The 12,538-nt window shown below is 32.7% G+C and overlaps 1 long non-coding RNA gene across 3 annotated transcripts; it reads left to right on the forward strand.

The window, feature by feature from the left end:
* Window positions 1-6,714: 6,714 nt before the first annotated feature.
* Window positions 6,715-9,396, forward strand: LOC127144453 (uncharacterized). Of its 3 annotated transcripts, XR_007816099.1 has the most exons (4): window positions 6,715-7,153; window positions 7,260-7,530; window positions 7,777-7,826; window positions 8,631-9,396. It is a non-coding gene; the product is annotated as an uncharacterized LOC127144453 (long non-coding RNA). The 3 variants fall into 3 exon arrangements; XR_007816100.1 differs by lacking the exon at window positions 7,777-7,826 and having other exon boundaries at window positions 8,631-9,395; XR_007816098.1 differs by lacking the exon at window positions 8,631-9,396 and having other exon boundaries at window positions 7,777-8,616.
* Window positions 9,397-12,538: the final 3,142 nt, after the last annotated feature.

Genomic DNA, 12,538 nt, shown 5'->3' on the forward strand with positions numbered 1-12,538 from the left:
TTCTAAGTAAAATTATAGTTGATTAGGTTATTCACGTAAAAAAATAGAAAAGTTAAAGATAATTGTGTAATTAAACATATTTATTTAAGTTATAAGTGTAAAAAATCGTTAAGAAAATGTGTTTAGCAAACAACTTTTGTAAGAACTATAATTACGTGATTCAAACATTGTAGATATTTAAAATAGAATTCTTATGTTATCATTACATACATGTTTTAAAATTTAAATTTAAAAATATATGATACTAAAAAGTATTTAAAAAAACCACAATCTAGTAATTGAGTATATTTGAACAAAGAATCACGTCATTTTTCAGTTACAGATATTCAAATTGAAGTTGTATATCTATTCTAGGTGTGAGATACATACCATAATGAAAAATCACGATCTAAAGGTGGAGAGTATTTTAACAAATGGCCACATCATTTATTGTGCTATAAATATTCAAGTTGATTTTTTTTCTCTTTTTGACAAGTCGAAGTAATATATATGTGAGTGATTTGAAACATTGATGTCTAACCATGGAGATGTGCTTAAACGGACAACCATATATTTTTACCTTTTAAAATCCTATAAATTTCTTTTATGTCTTTTCAATTAAAATAGATACAATTATTTGGATCAAACAAGATAAAAATATACATATCTTTTATAGGAGCTTGTTTTTAAAATAGTAAAACAAACAAAAATAGTAATTTACCAACATAGCAAAATCTTATTGTCTATCGGTGTTTACAAATAAATTGTAAAATTTTATCATTTAAAATAGCGACCCTCTTTTATATTAATTATAATTATTTTATCTGTGTATATATTAAAATAACCTATAAAGTATGTGTTATGAACTAGTATATCTAAAATATTATTTAGTATAATTACTGTCGACCTATCCGGTACCAAAATATAAACACTATATTGTTTATAGTTACAAAATCATTGTAGGTCTTTTTTTAAAAAAAAAAACCGTATGAGATTATGGTAATGTATTCATTCAAAATAGTAATTGTTGGTACTAAAAAAAAAAAAGAAAAGAAAAAACTACTTAGTATTGGTTTATAATGAGTAGCCTATTTTTTATACATAAAAACGTTATAATATAAGTTTGTTTTCTAAAAAGTCCCTAACGAAAAACTACAACCAATACAAAATACACACCATTGTATTTTTGTTAAATATGATAGAATGGAAAATATTACTTAGAAGAACATTCTTTTCACATCAAATTAACAATCTTGAGAGGAAGTCAAAGCGGCAAATACATGAGTGATCACCCTATTCTCCAGGTTGTTGAGAATGAACATGACAATGAACAATATTCATAGTTCCCCACAAAAATAATGTCCTCGATAAGAACCCTAATATTTAAAAGGAATAACTCATCCCTAAAATCAAGTTTTTTTCGTAGCATCTAAAGCATCGTACTAGACTTTGATTGGTGGATTATCTTCCTACCACTCAAACTCGAATGCTTTAATACCTTCCAACTAATCAACAAACCTTATATACTTTAGTTGTACTTAAAAAACCATATCAAAATGTTTAAAATACTAAGATAATTTATGTACTCGAAATCAATAGAAAATCACTCCAAGATAACCCAAATATGAGATATTTGTTATTCCATAGAGGATTAATATAAAAATTTGTGACCAAAGAATAACAAAACTTATAACTAAATTAAAAGATTTAAGGAGGATTGAATACTTTCTTCCAAGCTAATGTCCTAATGTACGGTGAAGAGGGGCAATTTTCAAGCTTTAAAAGAGATTTTTTTTTTAATCTCAGATTTTTTTTTTAATCTCAAAGTCATATTGGATCTGAAAATATAGATATATTTGCATCCCTAATTTACCTATTTATTTCATGGAACCGACAAACCTTAATTATGGCAACATGCATATAGCCGTAACGTAAACAAATGAATATGACAAATTCATAATTCTAAGTAAATGGGATCAAAACCAATTCAAATATATATATGAATGTGATCCATTGCAATTGATCTATCAATGAAATTCTATTACAATTGTATAAAATTTCACTTCTTAACATGATCCATCAATAGTAATTTGAAAAGTGGGTCCAATTTTTTATTGTGTGTTTGTTGTTATTTACTTGTGTTTCATAATGATTTATAATCAAAATATGGTATACAATTGAGAAAATTAGGATGTTCAATCTGATTTTGTGTGAATTATTATCAGAGTGGGAGAGTTATGAATCTCCCACCGTTATTATTACTTTTACTTTACCGACGTAAAGACAAAGATAACAGTAATAGTAAGAAGACGAAACAAAGTAAATACCATCAATCACAACCAAATTACATTGCAAAATGTCTAAAAAAACAATCAAATTACGTTTGCAATTGAAACTAATTAAGATTGATTCATTGGTAATTACACCCATTTAATTTTTGATAAATATTGAAAGTACAGGCTCCAAATCGTTACCTAGGGATAAATCTTTTCATTCTCCTAAATATTTGGAGATAAAAGAGTGTTTTTAAGCTACCTATCAAGTTTGGAAAAGATTTGCTCTATTATTCGGAAAAGATTGACGCATGATAAAATAAATATAAATGGGAATGTGAAAATGAATATTGTTTTGGAAAGTAAAGACAAATTAGTTACATATATATAATATATTTAAAAATCTGATTTTCAAGATCTATTAGGAAATTCGTTTAAAAAAAAGAACAAAGAAAAATCAAGAAATCTCTTCGTAAACTTTATATACCGACTTAACTTTATAGACGATTTACATTGAAATTGAATTGTCCAATAAAGGAATTTATTCTTATCCCTTATATATATTAGTGTATTGCCACATTTTTCTATTTTAAATTTTATTTCAATAATTTAGTTTAACAACTATTTAAATAATATAGTTGTATTTAAGATAAGGGTCTTTTCAATAATATAACAAAGCGGTAAGTTATTTACACTTTATAAAATAATTTCAAAAACGGAGAAAGCTCATAGGTCCACAATGCGAAATACCAAAAATACCTCAATAAACGCACGATTAATCGTCTACGAGTGTCCGACTAATGTTAATAAATGATTATTAGACGACATCATGTTGATACACGATCTTGTAAATTACCAAATACATAAACGATAAAAAATAAACGCTAAACGATAACAAAATACTTCAACGATTATCTTTAACAATCGTGTAAGTTATCTTTAACGATTATCTCATATGTGCGTCTGATCACGTTTGAAAATATGAATGATAATCATACACAATTTTATACATTATATAAACGATAATCATATATATAAACGATAAGGTAATAAACAGTAAAAGATTATGAAAAAGTTTAAGTATACACGATCATGTAGAGAAATTTCAACGATCATTTATATAAGTATAAACGAACATTTATAGAAACTCCACTAACTTGTAATTACAAAAATACCATCAAAATGAAGGGGCTATAAAAAGGTGAAGGAACTTGCTCAGACTTTTTCGTTCATCATCTTCCTCGTCAATCGTTTATATCTTGGTAACTACTTCAATAGAACTGTCGCGGTCGATGATCTGACTTGCATACAAAAAGGTCTGAATCTATCTTTCGATCTATCTCTATCATCTACATATATCTACCACGATCTATATCGCATACAAAAAGGTCTGAGTCTATATTCATTTCGATCTATCTCTATCATCTACATATATCTACCACGATCTATATCACATACAAAGAGGTCTTAATCTATATTAATTTCGATCAATTTATATCTATCACGATCCATCCCACATACAAAGGCGTCTGTTTCTATACTGATTGTATATATTTCATTGAATATAATTTATATTAGTCTTCTTTTTTACAGATAGATGGTGAGAAAGAATCAATAAGCATCGTGTAGCAAATCAGTAAGGTGTAAAGCAAAGACAGAAGAAAGAAAAAGGAATAAAGGTAACAAACAATAAGTTGTATATTTGTGTATCTTTTTATTTATAGCGCTCTACATTTGTAAATTTGTTAAAACTTACTCTTGTTTGAAACATACTATTTATTATGTCATTCAACAGGTAAAACACTGTCCAAATGACATTATTATGGAAGATGAACAAAAAACCTTAGAATTATTGTAGTTTAGAAACATTAAATCAGATCAAGTAAAGAATTCTTTTTCGAGTTTTGACAAACAGTCATTTTGGCCAGTTTTTTAACATTAAAATGGCCAAAATACCAACACAATTCCTGAATTTTCTATTAATAAAACAATGTCATACGAAAAAAAAACTAATGTCCTTGCTTTCAACTTCAATGAACATATAGCAGAATTTGGGCTGAAAGACTTTTGTTTTGTGACTGGACTAAAAGGTCACAAATTCCCTGAGTTAAATCTAGGAGAAAGAAAAGAAAATGGTCTAAAAAATGCCCTTTTTCCGTCATAATGGCTTTATAACAAGAAGAAATATAGAAAGAACTTTCAAAGTGTTGTGCAACGAGGAAGACTCATTGAAAGAAAAACTAGTTAACCTCTATATCTTAGAAGCATTTTTAATTCCCAAACAGCAACACAACCACATAAATCTCCTACATCTAGACATATTGGATAATGAAGAAATCTTCAAAGGCTATCCATAGGGAAGGTTATTATACATCCTAACATATCAATTCTTGAAAAAAGCATCCTATAGTGACAAAGATGTTGTATACCTTCAAGGGTTTCCCCTAGCTTTAGTCTATTGGGCTTTTGAGAAAATACCAAGACTTTCCAATTTAGATGTTGGATTTGGAAGAAAGCTTGCAACAGAAAGACCACCAATTGTAACATGTGAATGTTTGGAAACAAGTGACTGGAGGACTCTAAATATCGACATTTTTGAATTTGAGAATGTAAGTAAACTTAGAGCATGCTTTATATATGTCTATCTAGATAGACAATGAAAGATTTTCTATCCATGTCATTCTTGAATAGATGATGATATAAATCTATCACTGTTTATCAATACCTTTGCTACTTTTTCACTAATAATCTAATATTATTTTATTTGTAGTTCTCCATGACACCTCTAGACTCATCAGAAGAAGAGTCTCAAACAATTTTGAGATATTTCAAAAATATTGAGAAGCAGGAAAGAAAAAAAAAAGCAAAGCAATAGGAAAAGAAAAAGAGAAAGAAATGGAAAAAAAAACAATGAAACAAATAAAATCTTAAATGAAATAAGAGAAATCAGAAAAAATCAAGAAAAAATAGAAATAGAACAAATATTATTAAGACAAGGAATAAAAGAAATAAAAAGTATGTTGACAATGGTTATGACAAGCTTGAATGTTCCACCACCATCAGCCAAACTTCAACAACAACAGAATGAGAAAGAAATTGCATATACAAAAGTCGTGGAGAAAAATAGACCACCTACTTTTAACCTGGATCTTTTTGATGATGATCAACAAGTTAATACAATGGTGAAGTATGCAACAATACATTGCCCTACGGTTAGTGCCTTATTCATTATGTACTCTTTTGTTTTGTTTAATGTTCCTCAATTTCCAAATAAAACACAATTATGTTGTTTTTTTTTTCTTTACAGGAAATTACCGTTTTGGAAACACAAAGTAGTTTGAAAACAATAGCAACTACAGATTTAGAAACACCCAAAACACAAATATTGTCGCAGATTTAATTATTTTCTAAACAATAAATATAACTCGTATAGACAGATATAATTTATCTGTCTGGATGTGTCTTCTTCATGATGTCTCTGAACATTTTTACTTTATGTGTTTGCATGTAACGACCCAACTTTTCGAACTAAGCTGAGATCATCACTTACTGCTAGACTCACAGTAAAACACACAATCTCATAAAAAGACCTGTTTACGATTCATTAAAAACATTCACAATATCACAAAAATAGTTTCGAGCCCTAATTTTAAATCACGTTTTCAAAAGTTTCAAAATATAGTTCACAAAATCAACAAAACAAAACAACCAATCAAATGTTCTAACCATGACTCCATCCAATTCTCAAAAGAAATAGAAATTAACAAACACGTCAGCGGAAGCATAAAGAAACTAAACACGTCCACATGGCCTTCACGCATCCTTCTTGCCCCTCGTCGGTCTGCCCCTCGCCATACCCTTACCTGAAAAGTTAAAGAGAAAAGGGGTGAGTATAAAAATATACCTAGTAAGGGACCCACTATTAGGCTTGTTAGGGTAATAACAGTTAGCTTCCTATTAAGGGGTACCCTACATAAAAAGTCTAGTGGTTCCGTAAAATGCATACATCAATCAGTCTAGTGATCCCGTCGGATGCACATATCAGTCTAGTGATCCCGAAGGATGCACATATCAGTCTCGTGATCCCGAAGGATACACATATCAGTTTAGTGATCCGGAAGGATGCACATATCAGTCGCGAAATCCCGAAGGACACCATGCCTGTAAGGTACGCTACCCCATGGATAAAGCTAACCGTTACCCCACAATCTATATTAAACCATCTACAACAGTCACATCACAATAATGTTCAAATTAACGGTTCAGTTATAAGCTTAGTCAGTCAGACAGTTTAGGTTTAAACAACTGTCTCCTTAGTCGCTATATGAATATCTAATTCACACGTCATCGTGACATTTCTTTAAATCCAGTCAACTAATCAAATCATCACTTTGTAAAAATCACCTGACGATACTTCGTCTCAGTTCAAACCCTAGCGCATCTACAGGTAATCTATTGTAAACCCGATATTTTCTTGGTTTAATTTCTTTAAATGTGGAAAAAAAAAAGAAAAAAAATGGAAATTAAGTGTAAATATAAATATATATATTTATATATTAAATAGTTTTATTAAATTAATTAAAGAAAAGAAAGAAAAGAAAGGACAAAAAGAAGAAAAGGAGAAGAAAATTTCATTTTCACTTTTCTTCTTCTTCTTCGCTTCCCTTCACCGCCAAGTTTGAAGACATCCAAGTTCCCTTTATTTTTTTTTCTTTTTCCTTCTTCAATTTGCAGAGAACTTCTAAGAGAGAGTTTGGAAGAAGAAGAGAAATTTTACTAGAATTTTTAGGTTGAAGAAGAGGAGGAGAACTCAAGCAAAGTGTATCAATGGCTGAATTTTAGTTCATTCTGCACATCACTGGTTTTTAATTCGGTTTGAACTCTTCAAAAGGAATTAAGAGGTGAAATTTACATTTACTGAAAGTTAACTCATTTTTAAACAAACTTTATGAAGAACGTTGGAGCAAATTCGGATTTTCATTTGGTGCTTTTTGATGAAGAAAACAGGGCAGTTGGTTTTCACTCGAAATTAGGAGGTCTCTGGTTTTTCTTGTATTTCAGAGTGTATCGGTGGAGTTAGAATTTCTATTTGGTATGGTTGGAAAGCTTATTCAATTTACTACAACTTTCATGAAGAAATTGTAAACCAAAAACGACTAAAAATTGGTTAAATTGTAGGAACAAGTTAAAGAGGTCGTGTGCGTGCGATTCTGGAAGTGGTTCTGTTTTGAGGGTTATATGTGTTTATGCACGGGGAATCAGATTTATATGTCTTCAGGTAAGTTTTAGAGAAGCTCAAAATGAAGAGTTTGATATAAAGAACACTCATTTTGGTTAAGTATTGAGAAAGTTATAGTTCTTTGAAGTTTATGTTAGAAATCTGGAAATTTTAGAGAATTGTTGAAATAGGATTTTATTTCTTAAGCTTTGTTTTCGTGAGCGTCATCTTTGGTGCGACATGTTATGTATATCTTTAGGAAACCAGAATGTTTAAGGTTTTAATACTCGGTTGGGTTGTTGGCAGGCCGAGAAGAATTAAACCGAGCTTATAGACCAAGGATCTAGCCCAAGACTGTGAGTGACAAAACCAACTTTGAAATATTTTCCATAACTGTTATTATGATTGAATGCGATAAATGTTTATTTACGAAGCCATGAAAGGTATTTGAATTTCATGACTATTTTCAAGTATACATTTGGAGACTAGATTTCTTAAAGAAATTTATGCTAGCACGTAGATATTAAATGTTTGGAAAGTATTTAAACCACAATATTTTAAGCAAAGCATGAATTAGTATGAAGTTTTGTTTTAAGAACTACAATTTTCCACGAAAGAGCTGAGTAAAGTTCGAGCTTTGTGTAAAATTTATAAGCAGGCATGTTTTAATATTTTATGATGATTTATGAAATTTTCATTAACTACATGACTGAGATCTTGAGCCTGAGGCTAGAGATTACCGTGTGCACACTGGTTAGATTTCGTTGTTGACGTTGAGTGTACTCCGTAACAACGATGCTGTCGTGAGTGCTGGGCGGGCCCCACTACGACAAAGACGATGGGAGTGCTGGGCGGGCCCCACTACATCGTAGTGCTTGTAAACGTTGTTGTACTAGGTGTACCCTACACAACGTAGATTCGTCATGTTAGTTAAAATGCTTCGATATACTTGATATGCCTTGCTAGATTTCAATGATGAACATGCTGAGTATTTAAGGAAACTATTCTTACTATTACACATTTACATTTACGACTTGTATAAACAGATTTATATGTGTAAAGTTTTCACGTGCTCTTATCTTTAAATTCATAGTTTTAAACTGAGTCACTCACTGAGCTCCATAGCTCACCCTTTCCAAAATGTTTTACCCATTTTCCAGGTAGAGATCGACTTCCCGGTGCCTGATAGACTGCCTTAGTCGCGGAAGCTTCATTATCGATTGCCAGTACGTGTTTTGAGTTGGGCATAAAGTCTGTTGTGTTGTGATGTATTCACACCCTTGTATGTTATAGATACTCCACAGTTTGTATAAGCTTTAGGAGCTGTAGTTGTGTAAATTTTGTTGGTTATATTTTGATTAAGGTGTCTTTAGGTTTACTCGTGAAATTGGTAAATTTTGAGGTACACTTCATGTATGTGTTTGACTGGCTGTGTTTGACTAGCCTAGGATCTGATGTGTTTTGTGGCATGTACAATAGTTTATATACTAGATTGGCAAGTTCATCACATGAAAGTTTTAAGCAGAGTCGACAGATACAGGTACAGAATAACGTTGTTCGTCGGCTTCACGCCATCTTTCGGTCTAAGGTAGCAGGTAGTCCGGGAGGGGGTGTGACATCTATGTTACGCATAACATCCATATTATGCATAATAGTCGCATTCAAGCCACAACACAGTTCAACGACGTATACACAACTTACACAAGATGTTTCTGAACTTTTAGTCCCTCCACGACATAACTCCATAACCAGTAACCCGACAACAAACCTTAACTTTACATAATGTTAAGATTTTCATAATCCATCGACATACTATTCCAGTTCACAACATAGCCCATCAACATAACTACAATACACAGAACATCTGGGGCATCGGTGCCTATCCGCAGAAACAACTCATTAACGTATATAAGCACATAGGATACAACTAAGGATCACATTACCTTTAACCAGTCAAGAGCATATAAGTGATATGTACTAGTCAAACATGCGTCAATCAATTCAGTACAGTTACTATCGTATAATTCCCATGTGGGTTATTACGTTTCCAGTCTCGGTCCGAGGTCCAGTAGTAAGAAATTCCTTATCTGAGATGTAGCTAAATTCTTGTTCAAGTCAGCATCCAAACGAATCCACCTAAACACAAACATACGGGTTTAACAATGACATCACTAAAATCCATAGTACAAAACGTTCCAAAGCAACAGCTATCGACTTACCTAAGCAGAGGAGAGTTGGCTCCCACTGTGCTTGCCGTAAAACTCCTGAACTCGAGCGTCACCCCTCTAACACCTTCAGCAGATCAACAGTTAACTCAACCAATAAGTTCAATATTTTAATCTGACATTTAAACTCGCATCGACTATAGAAAACGTTAGTAATCCCTTACATTGTCCTTACCAAAACTCACCGGCTCAGCACATATAGAAATGGTTTATGCGGCTTGATGAACAGGGAGTTTGGCTTGGAAAGAAAGACGACTCGGCTCGGCTCGACTCGTCTCGGCTCGGCTCGATGGCTAAATTCTCGACTCGCGACTCGGCTCGGCTCGCGGCTTGGTCCGATCGGGTCGGCTCGGTCATCTTGGTCGGCTCGGCTTGGCGCTTCGTGAATGGTGACCGAAGTCGACGAAAACCATGGAAGAACACGGCGTCGGCAGTGCGCGACTATGCTTCAACGCAGCGGATGGATGAACGAAGGAGGACGCACGACGGCGACTGCGCGTGGGCAAACACACGGGGAGAAGACAGAGGCAGCGGTGCAAGAACAAAGAAGGAGAAGATTGGAGTGTGGTGGTGGTTCAGACCCGACGGCGTGCGGAGGAACGACAAGGGGAGTTCTGGTTTGGTTTGGCGAGACTCGACGACCACTTTCGACCGAAGCCATCGGTAGCAGGAGAACGGAAGACGTGCAGCTACTGGCCGGCGTTGAACGAAAAGGAAAGGGAGAGATGATCGAGATCTGCCGCTGGAGAAGGAAGACGGGACGACGCACGGCTTGGAGAAGGCGAGATGGAGACGGTAGTGTTGTCGGGAAAGAAGACGGAGAGGATTGGGGCGGCTGTCGGGCGAAGGAAGAAGAAGGAGAAAAGAGTTGGGGGGTCTGGCGGCGTGCGACTTTTAGGTTTGAAAAGAAAAAAAATATATAATAATTTATAATAATAAATAATAATATAATATAATATAATATAATATAATATAATATAATTTATATTATATTATTAAAAATTTGTACCCTTCATTTTCCTTTTCTTTTCTTTCTCTTTTAAGCCAAAAAATTTAGCACCCAAAATTTTAAATTCCCGAAAATTAACATAAAAATGTTAAAACTCGAAATTTGGGGCGTTACATTGCAGATAGATGAAGAAGACGAAAAGAATAACTGGTTTATTCATTTAGAAACACCAAAAACACACATATTGACATAGGTTTTAATTTGTTTAATATACAACTAGTTTTACGATCGTTTAATATAACTAAATGATCGTTTAATATATTAAACGATCATTTATATATTTCACACAACTGTTCATTTAGTTTGTAATTCTTTAATTTATATATTTTTTTTAATTCTTTGCTACTCAACTGGTTTCATTATCGTATATACATATTTAAACGATCTTTTATACTGCACGACTGTTTACATTTTCTTGCACAATCATTTTGACAGCACATTCTCTTTTTACATTCAGATAATTGAATTTAAAGATGGAGAAAAGGAAGAAGAAGTTGAAAATAAGATCCAGGAAGACAAAACAAACCGAAACCAGATTCAATTGAGAAATATTGTAATCGTTGAAGAAATAAAATAGAAAAACAAGGGGAAGAAAATACAAAAGATACAACAAAAGGAAAACAAAAGTTGATTGAAGAGGATGTGGTTGATAATAAATTGAAACTGAAGAAGAAATTGACACTGATAATAGTCAAGAGCATGCAACACGAGAAGCGGAAACAAAAGGAAACAATAGAGAAATTAAGAAATGCAAAAGAAAAAAAATGTTCACTGGCAAAAAAAGACAAAAGTCTCAACACAAGAAGAAAGCAGTAAGAAAAACGAAAGAAGAATGTCAACTCAAGAATACATTGATACTGCTCCATCCTTCGACCTACAAATTGCTCAATATTTTAGAGATGATTTATAGTGTTTGTAAAGCTTCAAATATTTAAATTTAACTTTAAAAAATTTCTTTATTTTATACTTGAGAAATCTGTATTCCATTTCACTCTTTATATCCTACACTATCTTGTAAAACGTATAAAGGGATCAATTACATTTATTACCACGATCGTTTATATTCAACAATACCATCGTTTAATTGTATAAATATATAGTCACTTAAATAATGTACTTCACGATCGCTTAAATTGTACAACATCATCGTTTAACAACATCTTATAAATGATATCCTACACAATCATTTAGTTGTACAACATCATTGTTTAACATTATATATTTTTCCCATCGTTTAACAATGCAATCAATTACATCTTTTAAAAGATCGTTTTGACTTAATTACACGATCGTGTATATATATATATATATATACATATATATTAGTTAATGTAATGCATCATTGAATTCAGTATGCAATTTTCGGAATTCTCACACATTTTTTTTACGAACAAGAGAGGTGAAAATACGAAAAAAAATTGGAATCAAAAGTGTCCATGGTCCCCCAAGACCCGAATCGAAGAGATCGGGTAGAGGCATGAAGAAGGATGTTCCCAGTCTTTTGTCTGGCGCCATTTTCATCATCGAAGGAAAGAAGAACCCGACCGGGTTTCATACCGTCTTCGGTTGGTGGTGGCATTCGTCTGGATGTTCTCGGCGTCAAAGTAGCTTTATCGGCGAACCTGTTCTTTCTTTCTTCTTTTCTTATCTCTTTCTTCTTCTTCTTTGGCGGCAAATCCTTTCCTATTAGGTTCTTTCTTTCTTGTCCGGTTTCCGGCGAGGGATCTGGCTTAGGAGATTTCCCCAGCTTCTTCCTCTTTCTTAAGAAGGGCCTCTTCTTCCGTCATGAGATCTCTTAGTCTTGGAGACTGCTGTCTCAAAAGCCTCAGATCTT

This window comes from Cucumis melo, chromosome 12 (assembly GCF_025177605.1).
Source record: "Cucumis melo cultivar AY chromosome 12, USDA_Cmelo_AY_1.0, whole genome shotgun sequence".
Lineage (NCBI taxonomy): Eukaryota > Viridiplantae > Streptophyta > Magnoliopsida > Cucurbitales > Cucurbitaceae > Cucumis > Cucumis melo.